The 20,752-nt window shown below is 35.5% G+C and overlaps 1 long non-coding RNA gene and 1 other non-coding gene across 2 annotated transcripts in view; both read left to right on the forward strand.

The window, feature by feature from the left end:
• The window catches only part of LOC131381736 (uncharacterized), a 155,896-nt gene that overhangs the window by 124,340 nt on the left and 10,804 nt on the right, over positions 1 to 20,752 (forward strand). The window lies entirely within an intron of this gene.
• LOC116457170 (small nucleolar RNA U13) lies at positions 7,916 to 8,014 on the forward strand. Its single transcript, XR_004244940.1, has one exon. It is a non-coding gene; the product is annotated as a small nucleolar RNA U13 (small nucleolar RNA).

Consider the following 20,752-nt stretch of genomic DNA (forward strand, 5'->3'; position numbering starts at 1 on the left):
CTCTTTCTTTCTTTCTTTCTTTCTTTCTTTCTTTCTTTCTTTCTTTCTTTCCTTCTCTTTCTTTCTTTCTCTCTCTTCTTCCTTCTTTCTTTTTTTTATTATTTTTTTTGCACACAAAAACAATAAACATTTTCTAAAAATACATACAAACAAAAAGATGCGTATCAAACATATTAGGAAGGTTGCACATGGGAAGTCGGGGAATAGAAATGGGGGGTGGGAGTTAAAATAATTGAGAGAGGGACTTTATATGGATCAGTGATAATAACTCAATCCTCTATTTGACAAAGAAGAAGGAGAAGGAAGAGGAAGAAAAAGAAAGTGGGATAAAGGATCAGAAAGGGAAGAAAATAGAAAAAATTAGAGTATGACTCCAGGGTAGACCTGTTTTGTTGTCACTGAGTTGGTTGGTTGGTTGGTTTGTCTGTTGTATTTTTCATATGTTTCACCATGTTGGCCAGACTGGTCTCGAACTCCTAGCCTCAAGTGATCAACCCGCCTCGGCCCCCCAGAGTGCCAGGACCACAGGCGTGAGCCACCACATCCAGCCCCCACATTGCTTCTAGCCTCCGTGGTAGACCTCCCAGACGGGGCGGTCGGGCAGAGGCGCTCCTCACTTCCCAGACGATGGGTGGCGGGGCGGAGGCGCTCACTTCCCAGACAATGGGTGGCCGGGCAGAGGTGCTCCTCACTTCCCAGACGATGGGTGGTTGGGCAGAGGCGCTCCTCACTTCCCAGACGGGGCGGCCAGGCAGAGGCGCTCCTCACTTCTTTCTTATTTTTGATGTTTTAGCAAATGAGTCTTCATGCTTCCATTAGCATTAATACTTAGTTATATAGCTTCATCTTGACTAAGAGCAAAGAGAAAACACTAGGCAGAGATAGTGAGGCAGAACTAATTTATTACCAGCTTCTAGATTCCACCTAGAGTTATTCAATACTTGAACAAGTTTAGTAAAGTAAAACAAAGTTTGCTTGAATAAGGTCTAGACACACATAATTTTCTGTTCTCTTGACTTCCCCAGACTACTATATTATTATTATTATTTTGAGACAAGAGTTTTGCTTTTGTTGCCCAGGCTGGAGTGCAATGACGCTATCTTGACTCACTGAAACTTCCGCCTCCCAGGTTCAAGTGATTCTCCTGCCTCAGCCTCCTGAATAGCTGGGATTGCAGGCATGCACCACCACACCCAGCTGACTTTGTATTTTTAGTAGAGACGGGGTTTCTCCATGTTGGTCAGGCTGGTCTCGAACACCCGACCTCCAGTGATCCGCCCACCTCGGCCTCCCAAAGTGCTGGGATTACCGGCATGAGCCACTGCACCTGGCTTATTTTATTTCCTTCTTTTTTTCAGACCTCATGTCTTTGCATTTGTGGAGTGGAAAATGCTGCTTAAAAATAAATATATATAACAGCAGGGAAAAATAAGTTTAAGAATTAAAGTAAAATTAAATCTGTAAATTTAGGTGAAATTCTCCAAGAAAGAAAAAAAAAGTCTATGAAAAAAAAAGAAAAAGCACTTGGAGGAGGAAAGAATAATTTCCCTATCATCATCTTTTCTCAAAAAATAGCAACATCAATAATGTTATCAAAATTATAGTGGGAATCAGATGAAATAGGACTAAATATCTGTCAGGTCAGAACTTCACTGCAAGTGCTCCATTTCTCGTTGCTATGAAAATGGGATGTCTTTCTTATGGTAAAGATATTTTAAGAAAATCCGTATGCAGAAAAGTAAATGTTAAGAAGGGATCAAATGTGGTATTTTTATCACTACAGAAGGGATATTATGGAGATAAAATGATTTTAGTTCTTAAGAATAGTATAAAAACAGGATTTTTCTATACATGTATCTATGTATCTATCTCTAGCTATCATCTATATACACACGTTAAATCATGCCTGTGTGCTCACAGGAAAAGAAAAAAAGATCTTTCCGTTACTGTTGTCTTCTTGCATATCTCGCCAGCTCTACTTTAGTTCAATGTAATTAATGTATTTAGGAGTGCGTGGGTGTGTGCATTTTTTCTATTTGCTTGGTACACATATTAGTCTTATGCTTGGAAGGACACCTTAGAAATTAGGCCAGCAAAACATGGCTGTTCATTTTCTTGATGTTTAGCTTTCTCGCTATGTTCATCAGAACTCAAGAGCATCATTTGTAAAGTCCCCAGATAATAAAAAACATTGAGGACCTTGTTAACTAGGAGCTTCTAGTCACTGAAGACATTATTAACAGGGACCTTCCACTTACCCCAAGATGGATTCTTCAGTAGTGGGTATTGTAATTGATACATTTAAATAACTACAAGTATTCTAGGTGATATTTATCTTCATGGAATTATGGAAAGTGTTGTTATATCTCACATAATACATATTTGTCCACCACTTTTTTCCAAATTTGTGAAGAGAAACTGTATTTTTAAAATACTAATAATACTAAAATACTAAATACTAAAATACTAAAAAACAAAATTTTTACAATACACTTATTTTACCTACATTTCTCCATATGTAATTGGGAAGAAGTGAAGAGTGTATCATAAAAAAAATGATTACTGCTAGTATATATTCAAGAAAAGCTTTGGGGAATTAAGCTGTGATATATGTATTTTCATACTTCTTAGTCTCTGTCTATTTCTATGAGAAAAACAGATATCTGAATTCAATATATTTATAGGCTTATTGAATATCTAATAATTTAAAATATAGTTGATTTTAAAATGAAGGATATAAATAATATATAGAATAAACATAGTTAGCTATTTAAAATAAGTTAACTTTAATTTTGGATAGTAACTTTTTTTAAACTTTCCTTTATAGTTAGCAAAAATATATAACATCTGGAAAAAAGATATAGCTTAATAGAATAATTGTAACCTCTTTTCAGTCAGATACTCATGGCAGTCAAGGGAAGTCACATTAACTCTATGTGTCTCACTTTGTACTTTAATTTTTTTTCGTAAATTGTAATAAAAACATCTGCTCTTTCTACCTCATCGCGTTTTAGTAAGGATAAGTGAGAAAATGTTTTAAATATACTCCGTAACTCATGAAACCTCATATAGTTCATATAATTTTTATGCTTTGATAAAGCACATGATTAATCTGAAAAATTTAACACTGATATTGAATTCAATGAAACATCACTGAAATTGTAAGTTTCCTGTATGGTCATTAGATAACATATTCAGTATCATGTATAAGTTCAGTTCTTAAATTGACACTGATACAATGCTAAAATTAATTACTCTTATATCAACTCCAAAATGGCTGAGGGAATAAAGTTAAATTGAAACCCAGTGAAAACATTGTTTTTGGAGGATGAGGTTATTTGTGCAGATGCTTTTCATTCTGATCTTCTAATACAGAGATTTAATACTTAAGGATGTTAAAAATTGGACAGCTGATCTGTTCTTTAGACATTCATTCTCAGCTATTAGGATCATCAAGCCTTTGGCAGCTGCTCAATTGCAGTCAATAATTGGGCTTATCTGGCCCTCAAAAATCATCACACATCCTTGCAAGTTCTGCCTCTGTGATTATATTTCCTAGTGATCTGCTGGCAACAACAGTTAACATGTCAGATTCATCTTCACATATGTTTACTGTCAGAACATAGGCATTCAGAAAACATTTCAATATTACTTTGAAGATGTCTTATCTAGTCTTTTCACTTTTATGTCTTTGAAAATATTTTTAAGAAAGCAATAATTGGCTCCATAATTAATGGCCTGAGACAAAAGGTGATTCTGATTGCTGTGGCAAGCTGGTATATAACACCATCCACCACCCTCTCACAGGGAACAATTTGAGGTAATGAATTATGACAGGAATATTGTTGTTTGTAAAGTAATTAGGTGATAAAATAGATGAATTATTAGGCTTTTATATTATAAACTGGTTGTTCTGTGATATGAAAGGTTGCAGGTTTTTTTTCCTCCTTATTTGAAATCCACCTTGTGTATACAATCATAAATTATGGCTTCCTAGTCTGATTGCCTAAAATTCTTGTATGACAACAATGGCAACACTTAAAATTAGCTCGAGAATGAAAGTATATCTGGCTAATTTCACATGGACTACTTCTGTTGCTTTAATTAACTTATCCCAATAAAACAATTTGTTCTTTTTTAGTATTGTACATTTTAATGCAATATAAAAATTAAGTCGAGTTAGCAGTATGACCTACAAGAAAAAGCATTTTGAATTATAAATTATGGTTGTTGAATTAAATGTCTTTAATTTGCAGAAAGGAGGTAATAATATAAATTTAAAAAACTAAGAAACTAATGAAGAACATAATTATACTTTGAAGTCCTTTATTTTCCTCAAGTTTCCTTTGAATGCCTGGTACCAACTCTGATTCTTCAATCTGAATATTCAAGCATGTAAAATTGTCTCTCATTCTCCATGCCAGCTTCATGGATGCTTGAATGAGGTTATTGTTCCTAGGATTTTATATCATCTTTTCCTTGTATTTCCCCTTTCATTCCATGGCTATTCTATAAAACAAAAAGACAATAGAATTTAAGTTAGCAATCTCGATTGTCTTATATAAGAAGCTCCCACACACTATATTTATACAAAATGGAAGTTGTTGCTTTATAATACAGCAAACTTGAAAACTCTTGCCCCTTGTAAACATGACCTGTATGAATCATTAATGACATGAGAGAAATCTCCTGCTAAGAAAATAAATGATCTGCTTTCTGCTGAGTGGGAAGCCCTGACTTTTGATCACAGGCATGGTGATAGGATCAGGCATCAAATAAGGTCATGAAAATAGGAGACTATTTAGAATTTCCAGGAGGAAGATTTATTTTTCTTTATTTTTCAATAATTTCAAAAGGTCAATACCAGGAAGGCTACTAGCATCTTCAAACATTAATAAAAATTGCTGCAGTACAACACATTATTTGAGGAAATGTGAGATGAAGGTCAAAAAACCAAATTTTTATTTGATATTTGTTTCAACTTAACTAATAAAACAACAGCTTGAAATTTATCCAAAAATGATTTGGAATACCAAATGTGATTTAAGATGTCAGGATACATAGAAAACTGGAAAATCTTCTTAGCAAATGGTGAAGTCTTAGCACAACTTGCCTCTGTCCAAGCTTTTACTAGTATCTCCAAATATTTTACTGGTACCTCCAAACATTTTACTGGTACCTTCAAAGATTTTACAGGCACTAAAAACCATCTATTAATACTTGAATCTTATCTATAATCTATACCTCTGAAAACATTGCTTAAATATTATTAAATAAAGTGTTATTATGTAAGCTGTTCTACTTTATTAGAGGATTTTAAAATTTAAATTTCTTTTCTGTTACTTTTATTGCTCTATGAAGAAAATTCATTAAAGCTCTTTATCCTTTTATGAAGTCTTCTGCCATTTCCTACAACTCTTTTAACATAGTACTTTCTGGTGCTTCTCAAATTACTTTCTTATGTATTCAAGTTATTTATTATTTTATTTTGGTTTTTATTTATTTTGTAAAGCACGTATTTGATGATTAATTCTTATATGTCTGTTTATTTATAAATATTTTAAATGGCTTCTAATTTCTGACTTTTAAATTAATAAACATTAATTTTTTTCAACTCCCATTTATTTTCTTTAGTTTCGATATTTTTATTTTAGGGATGCATTTAGTCCTTAACTCAATTGGTTGTGATTGGTTTAGAGTTCTTAACTTTACATTTAAAAATTAGCTAAATTCTTCTTAAACATATAACATTTTAAAACTCTAAATATATATTATTTTGAGGAAAAAAAGAGTCATTTTTGTCTTATATGAGACCAGACACCCAACATCTCCAGCATAGCTGGAAAACCAAGACCCTAGACCAGGGGGGATGGACAAATGCACCATAAAATACGATTTTTTTTAGAACAAATAATTGAGGAGAAGAAAAGTTTAGAAGAAGAAAAAGCTAACACAGTAGTCCCACTTTATCAGTAGTTTCACTTTCTGCCATTTCTGTTTTCCGTGGTCAGCCATTGTTAGAAAATATTGAATGAAAAATTTTAGAAACAAACAATTCATATATTTTATATTGCGTGCAGTTCTGAGTAGCGTGTTAAAATGTTGGGTCATCCTGCTCTGGACATGGGCCATTCCTTCATCCAGCATATCCATGCTGTGTATGCTACATGTTTGACAGTCTCTCAATTGCCTTCTTGGTGATCAATTCAACAGATCATAACAGTAATAAAATAACAAGGGTGAGTCAATTGTAATATGATATTTTGAGAGGGAGAAAGAGCACATCCACATAACTTTGATTACACTATAATGTTAAAATTCTTATATTTTATTAATATTGTTTGTCTTATTGCATGTAATTTGTAAATTAAACTGTATCATGAGTATCTATGTACAGAAAAAACATAGTATATATAAGATTAGATACTATCCACAGTTTGGGGTATCATTTGGGAGTGTTGGAACAAATCCTCTACTGAGAAGAGAGGACTCCTGTAACAGCTGTTTAGAGAAATATTAGATAGCATCTCAGGCAATGCTAACATTTCTCATATGGTAAAAATGAAATTCAAGCAAAAATTATTATTAAACGTTGAACCATGTAGTCAATGTAAAGCCAAGTCTACACACCAGTAGTTTCTGATTATAATTTAACTCTTCCTTGAAATACAACTTTTTGCCTGCCTATTAGGCTGCTCTAAATATAAATAAGAAACCAAGAGTAAACTAGACTTGTGAGCATTAGCAAGTTAAATAAGTAAATAAGCAAACAATAAAAATGCATCAATCCGTAAGTCATATAAATATCCAGTACAAGAAACTGATCATGTCAAGAAGTTGATCAAAGTGAGTTGATAGCAAAGGAAAACTAGCAGGAATGTAAGAACTATAAAATATCACCTATTTTTGAAACTGAGTGTTTGCATTTTCCCTGGTGGCAGGTGTCCATCCTGAGCTACATGATATGACATGATTTACTAGGCATTTCTGATATAAGACATAACAAAGGATCAATTGTATGGGGTATACGCATATGTGAATGATATTCGGAGTGTTATATAAAGGATCTCAGACTAGGAGATTTAATGCTAATGTAAAGGAGTCAGCAGATTACATGACTATCTCTTTTTTCAATTTACAGGTAAAATACATATTTAAGAAAACAACAGCACAATCCAAAAGAAAGAAAAGTAAAGCCTTCAGGATTCAGACATAATGAACTAAACAAAATATACAACCTGAATTAGTACAAATGGTTCAAGAACTAAAAATAAGCCAATACATGAAATCTATGTATTAAGGGCTGATATTGTAAATATAATGCAGGAAAAATAAGCTACAAAAAAGAAATAAGTTGACAAATTAGAAATAAAAATAATATTGAAAGGTAATAGACAAAATACAAATTAAAAATAACACATTGAAAAATGTAGGTACACTAGAACTTTGTAAGTTTTTTTTAACAAATGCAAATAAGTTGTTCAAACTGATAGAAAAAAACAGACCTTGATAAATCAAGGAAGATTCCAGAGTAATAAGAATAAATCAGCACTAAGAGAATATGACACAGTAATATCAGAAATATACCTTAACAAATGATAAGATGTAAGCCTTTGGGGAGCCCTCCCACCCCCTGGCAAAAAGGAAATAACAGAGTATACAAATCAGATGACATAAACCTGCATAACGAAGTTCACACTAGACATTCTGGAAGATCCTCTATCCTCAATGCTTATCCTTACACATATAAACATGATCGAGATGAAGGAAGGTCATAATCACATAATATCTCACTATGTTCCACTCTGTCTCAAGTGAACAAACTCCTTCTTTTGGAATTCTGTCCATTTAATGAAAGTAATAAGAATGCTGCTCTTTTTTAAAACTAGAATTTTCTTTAAGTACTGAGAATGTAATAATTATTCTCAAGCATGATGATTGGGTGTTTATGAGCACATGTGAGTTGTACCTCCTTTAAATCCTGTTTTGGTGGCAGCATGTTACCCATCTGACATGAAAGAAAATAAGAGAAAAAATAATAATTACCTGCTAAGGTTAAGTGATATGTGTGTGTGTGTGTATATATATATATATGTGTGTGTATGTATGTGTGTGTGTATATATATACACACACATACGTGTGTGTATGTATATGTGTGTGTGTGTGTATATATATATATACTTAAACAAAGTAGTATTAATTCATGAAATGTGTACTTAGTATTGTGTGTGTGGATATATATATATATCCACACATATATATATGGCTTTAAGCACTAGTGTTAACTGGAAATGTGTTAGAGTTAAGTAGCTGTCTAGGCTCACTTGCATAGATTCAATAAGAAGACAATGAGATGCACTCAAATGGTTCTAGACAGTATTGCTCACCACATGGCAGGCAACGTGGGTTCATAGTTCTCTTTACCTTCCAAATCCCATGGGGGTGGTGAGGATAAATATTTTGTGTTACAGATTGATATTTTACATGTTGAAATCTTAACTTTTAATGTGATGACATTTGAAGGTGTCTTTGGAAGATAATTAGGTCATGAGGATGAAGCCTTCATGAATGGAATTAGTGCACCTATAAAAAGAACCAAAAGAACTCTTTCTTCCTGTTTCTGCCAGGTGAGGTTACAAAGAGAAATGGCACTCTGCCACCCGGCAAATGGTCCTCACCAGAACCAACCACGCTGGCACCCTGATCCTGAACTTCGAGCCTCCAGAACTGTGAGAAATAGGTTTCTGTTGTTTATAAGCCACACAGTTTATGATACTTTGTTATAGCAGCTTAAACTGACAAGGACTCTGCACACACAGGGGTTTATGTCACAGCTGAGAAACACTGCACTGTAAAAACCCTCAACTGTATAAGGGATCTGCCAGAAAACCTGCCCATCCTTATCTCCAGAGAAACTCTGCCTTGGAGTGTAAGGCTATCCCTCTGCGAAGGAGAAGGAAGACTTTACTCTCCTAGAATGTCTCTGAAGAGAAAAACATCCTCTATGTTTATCACACTGATCAGACAAGAAATCTCTCTCCTAAGGAGTGATATACTATCTCTGACTTCCAAGGCTCTTTGTTATACAAGATTCTTGAAAAGAGCATCTGAGGTGGTAAAAACACCACAGAGAATTGCTTCCAAACAAATAAAAATGATCAGGTTTCTGTGTAGAAAATTGTCAATTCTGAGTGTTAGCTTGATGCTGCATTATTCTTTGCAGTGTTTAAGGTTTTTCATGAATGAAAAAAGGCATGTATTCAGATCATGTAGTGATTATGAACTTAATAAATCATTGATAATCATCCATTTTAGTGTAGGAGGTTCACCTTGATTCCCACATGGAATAAATATGCTGTATAATCTCCCCTTTAACCCAGGCTGATAGCTGAGGATCAACTACTTGAGGTAAACTGAGACTCGAGGATTAGTAAAGAAATCCAGATAATCAGATAACTCGAGCTTGATTTAGGTCTGTATGTATCATTGAACATATGCTGCTGAATCATTTTACCTTTCAAAGTGCTGTATCAGCCATAGTTAATTCAGGAGAAAAGAAATCATACAAGGTCTTCACACAGGGGGGATTTTATAAGAGAGCACAACGGTTTTACAAGAACTGCCAAACTAGAACAGCAAAAACGGAACACTAAGCTAACCCAAAGATTATAACTGATGAAAACAAAGATGAGAAAAGAAGTGGGAAGAGCAAGGCCTGAGAGTTCTTTGTGAGGCCCTGTAGGGTTGGCACTCAATCTCCAAAGAGGAGGTGCCTCTTGGTTGTTGGTTCCTAAGAAGGGTGACGAGGCTGAAATCAGGACTGGCAAAAGAGGCTGGAGACTGGAGACCACTCTCTCTTTTGAGTTATGCTGATGTGAACAGCAGAAAAAATGAAAGAAAAAAAGAAGAAAACATAAATGGGGGAGAGTTCCTTTTCACTTCATTCCTTTTCACTTCATTCATCCTTTTCACTTCATTCCTTTTCACTTCATTCATCCTTTTCACTTCATTTATCCTCCTCTTCAATGCCTCCGATGGACATAATCATGGAAGTCAGGAATACAGTTTGCAAAATTTTAGTCCCAGCATCTCAGAGTGGAGTATAAGGAATGGATTTGATGCTGAAAGACAATGAGTACATGACTATCAAAATTACTAACTATGAGGTAATTTTCAAGGGACTTTAATCCACTATTTTAATGGGAATATTTACTGAGGCTTCTAGTTTTCTTTGTGAAAACCAATTAACTTCAAGGTGACATTACTAAATATTTCTTCTACTGGGAAACGAAACTTAATGGTAACAGAAATTGATGTTTTGTCAGGAAAACATATTTTTTTCTGAATTTATTATTAGTGTAGAATGCACACTTTTGCATGGAGGGATGATTTCATTCCATTTCTTTAAATCAGACACAGAATCTCATACGAGTGTTGCAATCTGCTGTGGAATATGTCCTCTGAGATGTCTGTTTCCCTTTTTCCCATATTCTCATTATAATATATAGCTTTTCTTATTTTACCTTCTACTTCCCAAGGAGTGGAGAATATAGAATAAATAAATAGTCTTAAATCAAAAATTTCCTCTTATGTACACTGCTCTTAGAATTTGTTTCAGCTTATGTGTGGTTCGTCTTGTTGCTATTTCAAAATCTAGTATAAAGAACATACTTATAAATACCATTCATTTGTGAAAAAAAGTCTAAATGGAATAGCAATCTCTTCATTATCCTGTGTATTAATCCATTTTCATGCTGCTGATAAAGACACAACTGAGACTGGGCAAATTACAAAAGGAAGAGGTTTAATGGACTTACAGTTCCACATGGCTGGGGTGGCCTCACAATCATAGCAGAAGGTACTTCTTACATGGCGGTGGCAAGAAAGAGAATGAGGAAGAAGCAAAAGCAGAAGCTCCTTATAAAGCCGTCTGATCTCATAAGACTTATTCACTATCATAAGAACAGTATGGGGAAAACCAACCCCATGATTCAATTATCTCCCACCAGGTCCCTCCCCCAACACATGGGAATTATGGGAGTACAATTCAAGATAAGATTTGGGTGAAGACACAGCCAAACTATATCATTCCATGCCTGGCTCCTGCCAAATATCATGTCCCCACTTTTCAAAACCAATTATGCCTTCCCAACAGTCCCCCAAAGACTTATTTCAGCATTAACTCAAAAGCCCACAGTCCAACATCTCATCTGAGACAAGGCAAGTCCCTTCCACCTATAGCCTGTAAAATCAAAAGCAAGTTAGTTACTTCCTAAATACGATGGTGTACAGGCATTGGGGAAATACAGCCATTCCAAATGGAGAAACTGGTCAAAACAAACGGCTACAGGCACCATGCAAGTCTCAAAGTCAGCGGGGCAGTCAAATCTTAAAGCTCTAAAATATTTTATTTGACTCTATGTCTTACATTGGGGTCATGCTGATGCAAGAGGTAGGTTCCCATTGTCTTGGGAAGCTCCCCTTTTGTGGCTTTGCAGGGTATAGCCCCCCTCCTGGCTGTTTTCATGGGCTAGTGTTGAGTGTCTGTGGCTTTTTTAGGTGCATGGTGCAAGCTGTTCGTGGATCTACCATTCTGGAGTCTGGAGGACAGTTGCCCTCTTCTCACAGCTCCACTAGGTGGTATCCCAGTACGGACTCTGTGTGGAGGCTCTGACCCCACATTTCCTTTCTTCACTGCCCTAGTAGAGGTTCTCCATGAAGACCCTGCCTCTGCAGCAAAATTCAGCCTGGGCATCCAGTTTTTTCCATACATCTTCTGAAATCTAAGTGGAGGTTTCCAAACCTCAATTCTTGTCTTCTGTGCACCTTCAGGCTCAAGACCACGTCTAAGCTACCAAGGCTTGGGGCTTCCACCTGCTGATGCAACAGCCTGAGCTATACCTTGGCACCTTTCAGTCACAGCTGTAGTGGATGGGGCACGGGACACCAAGTCCCTAGACTGCACACAGCAGAGGGACCCTGGGCCAGGCCCACAAAACCATTTTTTCCTTATAAACTTCTGGGCCTGTGATTGGAGGAGCTGCTGCAAAGGTCTCTGACATGCCCTGGAGACACTTTCCCCATTGTCTTGGTGATTAACATTTGGCTCCTCATTACATGTGCAAATTTTTGCAGCCTGCTTGAATTTTTCTTCAGAAAATGGAATTTTCTTTGGTATTCCATCGTCAGGCTGCAAATTTTTCAAACTTTTTTGCTCTGTTTCCCTTTTGAAACTGAATGTCTTTAACAGCACTCAAGTCACTCTTGAATGCTTTGCTGCTTAGAAATTTCTTCTGCCATATACCCTAAATCATCTTCAAGTTCAAAGTTCCACAAATCTCTAGGGAAGGAGCAAAATGCTGCCAGTCAAACAGAGCAAGAGTCACCTTTACTCCAGTTCCCAATAAGTTCCTCACAGCCATGTGAGACCACCTCAGCCGGGATTTCATTGTCCATATCACTATCAGCATTTTTGTCAAAGCCATTTAACAAATCTCTAGGGCATTCCAAACTTTCCCACATTTTTCTGTCCTCTTCTGAGCCCTCCAAACTGTTCCAACTTCTGCCTGTTACCCAATTCCAAAGTCATTTCCACTTTTTCAGGTATCTTTTCAGCAGTGCCCCACTCTACTGGTACCAATTTACTGTATTAGTATATTGTTTTCATGCTGCTGATAAAGACATACCTGAGACTGGGCAATTTAAAAAAGAAAGAGGTTTAATGGACTTACAGTACGACGTGGCTAGGGAGGCCTCACAATCATGGCAGAAGGTGAAAGGCACTTTTTACCTGGTGGTGGCAAGAGCGAGAATGAGGAAGTGAAAGTGGAAACCCTTTATAAAACCATCAGATCTCGTGAGACTTATTCACTACCATGAGAACAGTAGGCGGGGAACTGCCCCCATGATTCAATTTCTCTTACAAGGTCCCTCCTACAACACGCGAGAATTATGGGAGTAAAATTCAAGAGGAGATTTAGGTGGGAACACAGAGCCAAACCATATCATCTTGCCCTGACTCCACTGCCATTATTGAATGTTCACTTGTGTGAAGCAAGGTATGCTCAAACTTACAGAAACCTTTGCAAATCTTAGCCCATTTTCTTGAGTAGTGGCTATGATATTGTACCATGTGTTTACATTTGACTAAGATTTTTATTTGTAAAAATATATTCTTTAAAAGTAATTGAGTGTTCACAAAGCTAGAATGTAAAATGCTTTTTTTTGCATTGATTTAAATTTTAAATCACCGAAATGACTATCATTCAATGAACTTCAAGCTTCAAAAGTTGATATAATATATACTCTTCTGGAAAGGTCATGAACACCCACTTAAGTAAAAAGAATAAAACCAGTATGTATAATATCATTATTGCCCAACTATATATGTGTATATGAACAAATGCATGCATTCAAAAGACATGAAAAATGATTTTTGTTTTAAAATGAAGATTTAGAATGGGGCTTAGTCATTGAATTAGTATTTATGAGAATAATGAACTAACTAATCCACAAAATAAATAAATAAATTCGATTTAGCATTAATACATAGCAAACAAGGAGAATGTCGCACTCACGCATTTTAAACTTAAAAATTGAAGATCAATGTCAGAAACAGAATTAAGGGAAGACTAATCTTCTGCTTCTCTAACTCAAAAGGAGATAATGCAGTGTTATCTTTTAGAATCTGCATGAGTGACACCAAATTATCTAGAAGCTACCTCAGAGGAGATCTTCATCTTTTCCATCTCTAGCAAGCAGGAAACGGACAAGGCCAGGGGGACATATGTTTTCACTGAGAGTACGTCATGAGGCTAAACCTTCCTGGTCAAAGCATAAACTCCAGGAATCATCAATAAATAGTAAAAATACATCAAATGGGTAGGAAATGTCACCAATGTGATTTGCTTTTCCCTTTGTTTAGTGCAGTGAATTGTTTTTGATTGTTGACACTCAAAATATGATTATTAGACCATAACACTGGCATCACCTGGCAGCCTGCAATAAAAGTAGATTCAAGGGCATCCACTGACATTTTAATAAAATCTCCATGTAATTTCTATAGGAATGGTTATTGCTTAAAAATACTATTGTAGTGGACTTTAACAACACATTACATAATATTGTGTAACACTGAAGTAGGGAATCAGCAGGAGAACTTGTTTTCTCAGCATTGGTTACAAGACCCTGCTGATCAAAATAGAATTTGATGAAAACAGATGCAGCAAAGAAACAGGACCCAAACAGCTGAAACCAGGATGGGGATGAGAGTGACTTCTATCTGGTTTTCCTCATTGCTCATTACATAGTACTTATGATGCATTAGTATACTAAAAGAAACTCCCATTCATGGCATGACAGTTTACAAATGCCATGGCAACTGCTGGAAGTTACCTTATATGGTTTAGAAGGAGAGAAACCCTCAGTTCTGGGAACTCCATACCCTTTTTCCAGATAACCATCCCCTTATTTAGCATCTAATCAAGGAATAGACATAAATATAGCTAGCCAGCAGTCCACGTGGAACGTTGCAACCACTCTGTCTGTGGAACAGCCATTTTTCTGTGTTCTGTTGCTGTAATAAACTCACTTTTGCTTTATTTTGTTGGATAGCTCTTGAATTCTTTCTTGTGTGAAGCCAAGAACCTCCCTGCCCTGGCTGAGCACCAATTTGGGGATTTGCCTGCATCAATACTGTATGACCCAGTTCTATTAGAAAAGTGTACACAAAGCTGAGACCTCCTCTTTTACCTCACACTCAGTCTACAAAACCAATGTCAACAAAGCCACATTTTCAGATGGGAAAAAAAGCTAAATTTAGGTAAAGAGATAGAAAAAGAAGACTCTATAAATTTCTATAAAAAGTTATGTTAGCAAGGTACAGAGACTTAGCAACTATATAAACAATATTTAAAAATAAGCAAACTAAAGAATATAATTGGCAAAAGATAAGTGACTATCTTAGACAAGAGTCAATCATTGTCGAATGAATAGAAGTTAATCCTCCACAAGTGACTTACTCTATAAGTACTTAATAGAAGCATTCATTTATCAAACAAGTGTGTAAAAACCAGATGGCAATACAACACAGGAAGATGAAAATGGTGACTGAAGAGCTGTGGAGACAAAATGAGGAACAAAATTACTACAATACAAAAATAATAAATGCACTCTAAACAGAACAAAACAGAGCAGATGTGGCTGAAAATGGAATCACTGACACAGTGGAGAAAATACCTATTAAAATTACGTGAATTCAGAGGATAAAGGCCCAGATCAAAGCAGTTCGATGAATCACAATAGATCAAGAGAACAGAGATGTTCCAAGATGAGAATCACTGTCATCTGTGATGTAAAAGCTTCAATAGAATTAACAAAAGTCGTTCATAAGAAATGGATGAAGATTTCCCAGAAATTTGAAAATATATTTGCACAATGACAGAATACACAGTGTTCCAGAAATTACAATTTGCAGAACAATTTGGCCCAATAAATAACCTGGTGATGTAATTGAAATTGGAGAATCAGGTATTATCTGGCATACAGGAAAGAAGAGAAAGTTATGTACAAGAAGGAAATGTCAGAGTAGCCTCAGATTTACCCACAGAAGTGTTCAATGATGGCAGATAATAGTGTCATAGCTATGAGGTTCTGAAGAAAGTAAGAGGTAAGATGTTATTCAAGACCTATATATTTAGGTATTAAATGTTATTCAAGCATTAAAATGTACCCTCACTCTTGATATCAAAATAAAAAATAAGAGAAGAAATAAACAACCAATAGGCCTTTCTGGAAAAAAAGAAGAAAGAGATAAATAAAGAGACAAACAAAACACATTTTTGACAATTAAAACAATCAAATAATGGAAAAATAAAGCAATCATTAGAATCTAAACTAAATAAACAGAAATAAAACTAAGCAACCATGGTAATGAAAATTAAGCAAAAATGCAAATCTTAAGTACATCAGTTATGTCAATAACCTTGGAGGAATAAAATAAAGTACAAGATTGTGCAGGTGTTAAATAAATTAAAATGGAGACAAGTTCTGGAGAATTTCTGAGCAGAAAAAGCCAGTTAGGCCTTGAAAATAACCTTAGCATTGCTTAACTTGCAAGCACAGCAAAACTTAAACATGGCTGTTTCTTATAAATGCTTGTATTAAGGAAAAACAAAACTTAGACTCTATCAATCAGAAGCTGCCAACTAACTTACATAGCAAGAACCTATTCAGCAGCATAGACAAAATAAAGACAATTGCATAACTGTAACCAGTGAAATCTTTTCTTGGATTTACTTCCGTGTCTGTCATTTAAAAGCATCTATTGGCGCTCTCAAATCACTTCTGGTTAGGAGCTGGAGCTGCTCAATTCATGAATCAATGTTTATTCAAATAAACTCTTTAACATTTTATTGTGCCTTAATTTATCTTTTAGCACAGGTTATGCTAGCTCTACTTGAAATATTAAAACTTCCAGGACGGTTTTGGTGACTTATGCTTGTACTCAGCACTTTGAGAGGTTAAGGCAGGCAAATCACTTGAGCTGAAGAGTTCTATACCAGCCTGGGAAACACAGCAACATCCCCCCTCTCTGCAAAAAAAAAAAAAAAAAAAGGCCTGGAGTGGTGAGACACATCTATATTCCCAGCTACTCAGGAGGCTGAGTTGGGAAAATCATCTGAGTTCGAAAGGCAGAAATTTCAGTAACCCATAATCACACCACCACATTCCAGCCTGGGTGACACAGTAAAACCCTGTTTCAAAATAACAGCAATAACAACAGCAAAATTCTAAACTCTCAATATTAAAAAAAAAAAAATTCTTCTTAAATTTTGAGGTATCTTTTATGGAAGAAGTATGTCTTAAGAAGAACAGATATTTGTACAGTTAATTTTTTTTAAATAGAATTTACTAGTTTTTTCCCTTTAAATTCAAGTATACTAAATAAAGTTTATATTAAAATCATCACTCATGGCCCAGTTTTAAATAAAATACCTTCTTTTTATTGATTTTTCTTTCTTGCTTTCATTCTTTCTTAGTTCCTTTCTATTTGTCTATTTTCTAAAAGCATAATAAACCATCTGGAATGCTCTTTTGTAATGGTTGAAATGTCGTTTCAGGCTTTTTTTGCTTGCTTAAAGTTGTTCTTGAAATGATTTTTATATTTCTTATCTTTTTTTGAAAAGATAATCATTATTTAAAACAAAAAGGCAAAAATAAGGTCTAGGTAGAGAAATTTCAAAATGTAAATATTAATTTTCTGGTCAGGGAATTGGACTGAATGTATGTAGAACTCATAAGTAGATATGTTAAAACTATTGCTTCATAGTATTTATACTATTTTAACAAATTTGTTACTAGCATAAACTATTCATTGCTAGAAAAATATCATTTGTTGTTAATTATATGAAACATGTTTTTCAATCTTTGTATTTTACATATTAATGGCAAAGCTTAGTTTTTTTTAACATATATGGAGCTATTTTTTAGTTGGAGAAAGTTAGGGAAAAATACACGCATATGATTTGGTTAGGAAGGAATTAGTCCTATTACTCATAGCTTTGTATACCAGGCAAATTGCTAGAATAGTCAGCAATCCTTAAAATGTATATGTATGAAAATAATTTCGGTTAACAACAGATTTTTTTTGGTGCATGGTCTCATTTTGGGTCCACATAAGATGCTGCTAAAACAATTTGAGATGACACAACTGTTACTGTAGTTCAACATTTGAAAGAGCTAATCTATCTTGAGAGTCATAATTGTTTGTTTTGTAAATGATTTCTGTACATTTCAAATTCTACACTATATTTAATTTTGTATAAAATTATATATATTATACTACTTAATACCTTAATTTCATGTTTAATTAAGGGTTAATGCCTTAATTATTAAAAGAGTTCAAATGACTTCTGTCTTTTCCTTGGGCACTTTTAAACTGCTTAGTTTTATCTTTAAACCAAAGTAACTACTTAGAAGCTTTTTGTTTAGCAAAATTGCTTGAAACCTGGAGGAAGAGGTTTCAGTGAGCCGCGATCACGCCACTGCACTCCATCCTGGGTGACAGAGTGAGAAACTGCCTCAAAAAAAAAAAAAAAAAAAGATTTTGTTCTGTGTGATAGTGGAGCAAAGAAAGTCATGAAGAAAAGTCTTTCTCCAACATATTCTTAACTTACATTTGGGTAATATTATTACAGTGAATTGAGATAAGCATCCACTGAGTAATAAGGCTAATGTATCACTTTGTTATTCTTTCTCAACTAAAGGACTGAATGAAACATATGCTCAGTTCCCTCTTCCTGTGCTTTCAGACATGTATTCACACTTTACTTTGTCATATAATCCTCAACAGATAGTTGCTTTAAGATCAATATTTTTACAGAATATCAAAAATAATTTGCATGTATTTATTTGCCAAGTCATAATGTTCTGAGAGCTTGCCTTACTCAGAAAAAAAAATAGAAAAAACAGACAAATGCCTTTTTATAATAAAGTTAGATAAAACATTCTTTTGAGAATAAAATTCAATTTTACTTATTTACTTGAGTTCCTGTAACAAGAATTCATTTTGATTATATACGCCTCCAAGTTTTGAGCCATGTGTAATCAACATATGTTAGATAATTTAATTGAGCAAGAACTTTACTGTGAGTTATAAAATAAGAAATATGTTCTTCTCTCCCTCTCTCCTTCTTCTCTCTCTCCTTTACTTTCTTGCTTGTTTGTTTGCTGGTAGAGAAAAGTTAGTTCTCAAGGTGATATATACAAAAATAGAGGGCTGACAGTCTGGAATGACAAACTGGACTGGTCATTGGGACACTAGTGTTGCCGTTCTATTCTGAACAACCTTCTATTATTTCTAAGTCTTGCATGTGATACTACTGAGATTGTTTTCCATGCCTCTCAGCAACACAGGTAATAAGAATTAGACTCCATCAGTGGAGGTAAGACAAATATATATATATATTTAAATTAACTAGATACAAATTGTTAGTTATCAAGATAGTAAATAAAACAGTTTTTACTTGTGGAATATGTAATTTTCACTGTATTTGACAAGTTTGAAAAACAGATATGCTTTCTGATATTATTCATTCATTTATTCAGTATTTATTAAAAGCATAATATGTCCTAGTAATATGGTTTGACTGTGTTCCCACTCTAATTTCATCTTGAATAGGGGCTCCCATAATTCCCATGTGTTGTGGAAGGGGCCCGGTAAGAGAAAATTGAATCATGGGGGCAGTTTTCCCCATACAGTTCTCATGGTAGTGAATAAGTCTTGTGAGATCTGATGGTTTTATAAGGGGTTTCCGTTTTTGCTTGTTTCTCATTCTCTCTTGTCTGCTGCCATGTAAGACATGCCTTTCACCTGCCATGATTGTGAGGCCTCCCCAGCCATATGGAACTGTGAGTTCATTAAGTTTTTTTCTTTATAAATTACCCAGTTTGGGGTATTTCTTTATCAGCAGTGTGAAAACTGACTAATACAGTAAATTGGTACTGGAAGTGGGGTGATGCTGTAAAGATACTCAAAAATGTGGAAGCAACTTTGGAACTGGGTAAATGGCAGAAGTTGGAACAGATTGGAAGGCTCAGAAGGAGATAGGATAATGTGGAAAAGTTTGGAACTTCCTAGAGCCTTGGAGGGCTTAGAAGATAGGAGGATGTGGGAAAGTTTGGAACTTCCTAGAGACTTGTTTAATGGCTTTGACCAAAATGCTGATAATTATATGAACAATCAAATCTAGACTGAGATGGTCTCAGATGAAGATGAGAAATTTGTTGAGAACTGGAGTAAAGGTGACTCTTGCTATGTTTTAGGAAAGAGACTGGCAGCATTTTACTCCTGCCCTAGAGATTTGTGGAACTTTAAACTTGAGAGTGATGATTTAAGGTATCTGGCCTAAGAAATTTCTAAACAGCAAAACATTCAAGAAGTGACTTGGGTGCTGTTAAAAGCATTCAGTTTTAAATGGGAAACTGAGCGTAAAAATTCTGAAAATTTGCAGGCTGATTAGGTGATAGAAAAGAAAACTCTATTTTCTGAAGAGAAATTCAAGCAGGGTGCAGACATTTGCATGAGTAATAAGAAGCCAAAAGTTAATTGATAAGACAATGGGGAAAATGTCTCCAGGGCATGCCAGAGGACTTTGTGGCAGCCCCTCCCATCACAGGCCCAGAGGCCTAGGAGGAAAAAATAGCTTCATGGGCCAGCCCTGTTGTGTGCAGCCTAGGGATTTGGTGCCCTTTGTCTTAGCCACTCTAGTCATCGCTAAGAGGGTCCAAGGTGCAGCTCGGGCTGTGGCCTCAGAGGGTGCAAGCCCCAAGCCTTGGCAATTTCCACATGGTGTTGAATCCCCACTGGGGCATGGCCTAGTGGAGCTGTGAGAAGAGGGCCACCATCCTGCAGACCCCAGAATGGTAGATCCACCAACAACTTACACCATGCAATTGAAAAAACCAAAGACACTCAACACTAGCCCATGAAAGCAGCTGGGAGGGATTCCATACCCTGCAAAGCCACAGGGGCAGAGCTGCTCATGATCATGGGAGCCACCCTTTGCATCAGCATGACCTGGATGTGAAACATAGAGTGGAAGGAGATCATTTTGGCCCTTGAAGATTCGACTGCCCCACTGGATTTTGGACTTGCATGGGGTCTGTAGCCATTTGTTTTGGCCAGTTTCTCCCATTTGGAACACCAGTATTTACCCAATACCTGCACCCCTATTGTACCTGGGAAGTAAT

Source organism: Hylobates moloch, unplaced genomic scaffold (assembly GCF_009828535.3).
Source record: "Hylobates moloch isolate HMO894 unplaced genomic scaffold, HMol_V3 SCAFFOLD_17, whole genome shotgun sequence".
NCBI classification, from domain to species: domain Eukaryota; kingdom Metazoa; phylum Chordata; class Mammalia; order Primates; family Hylobatidae; genus Hylobates; species Hylobates moloch.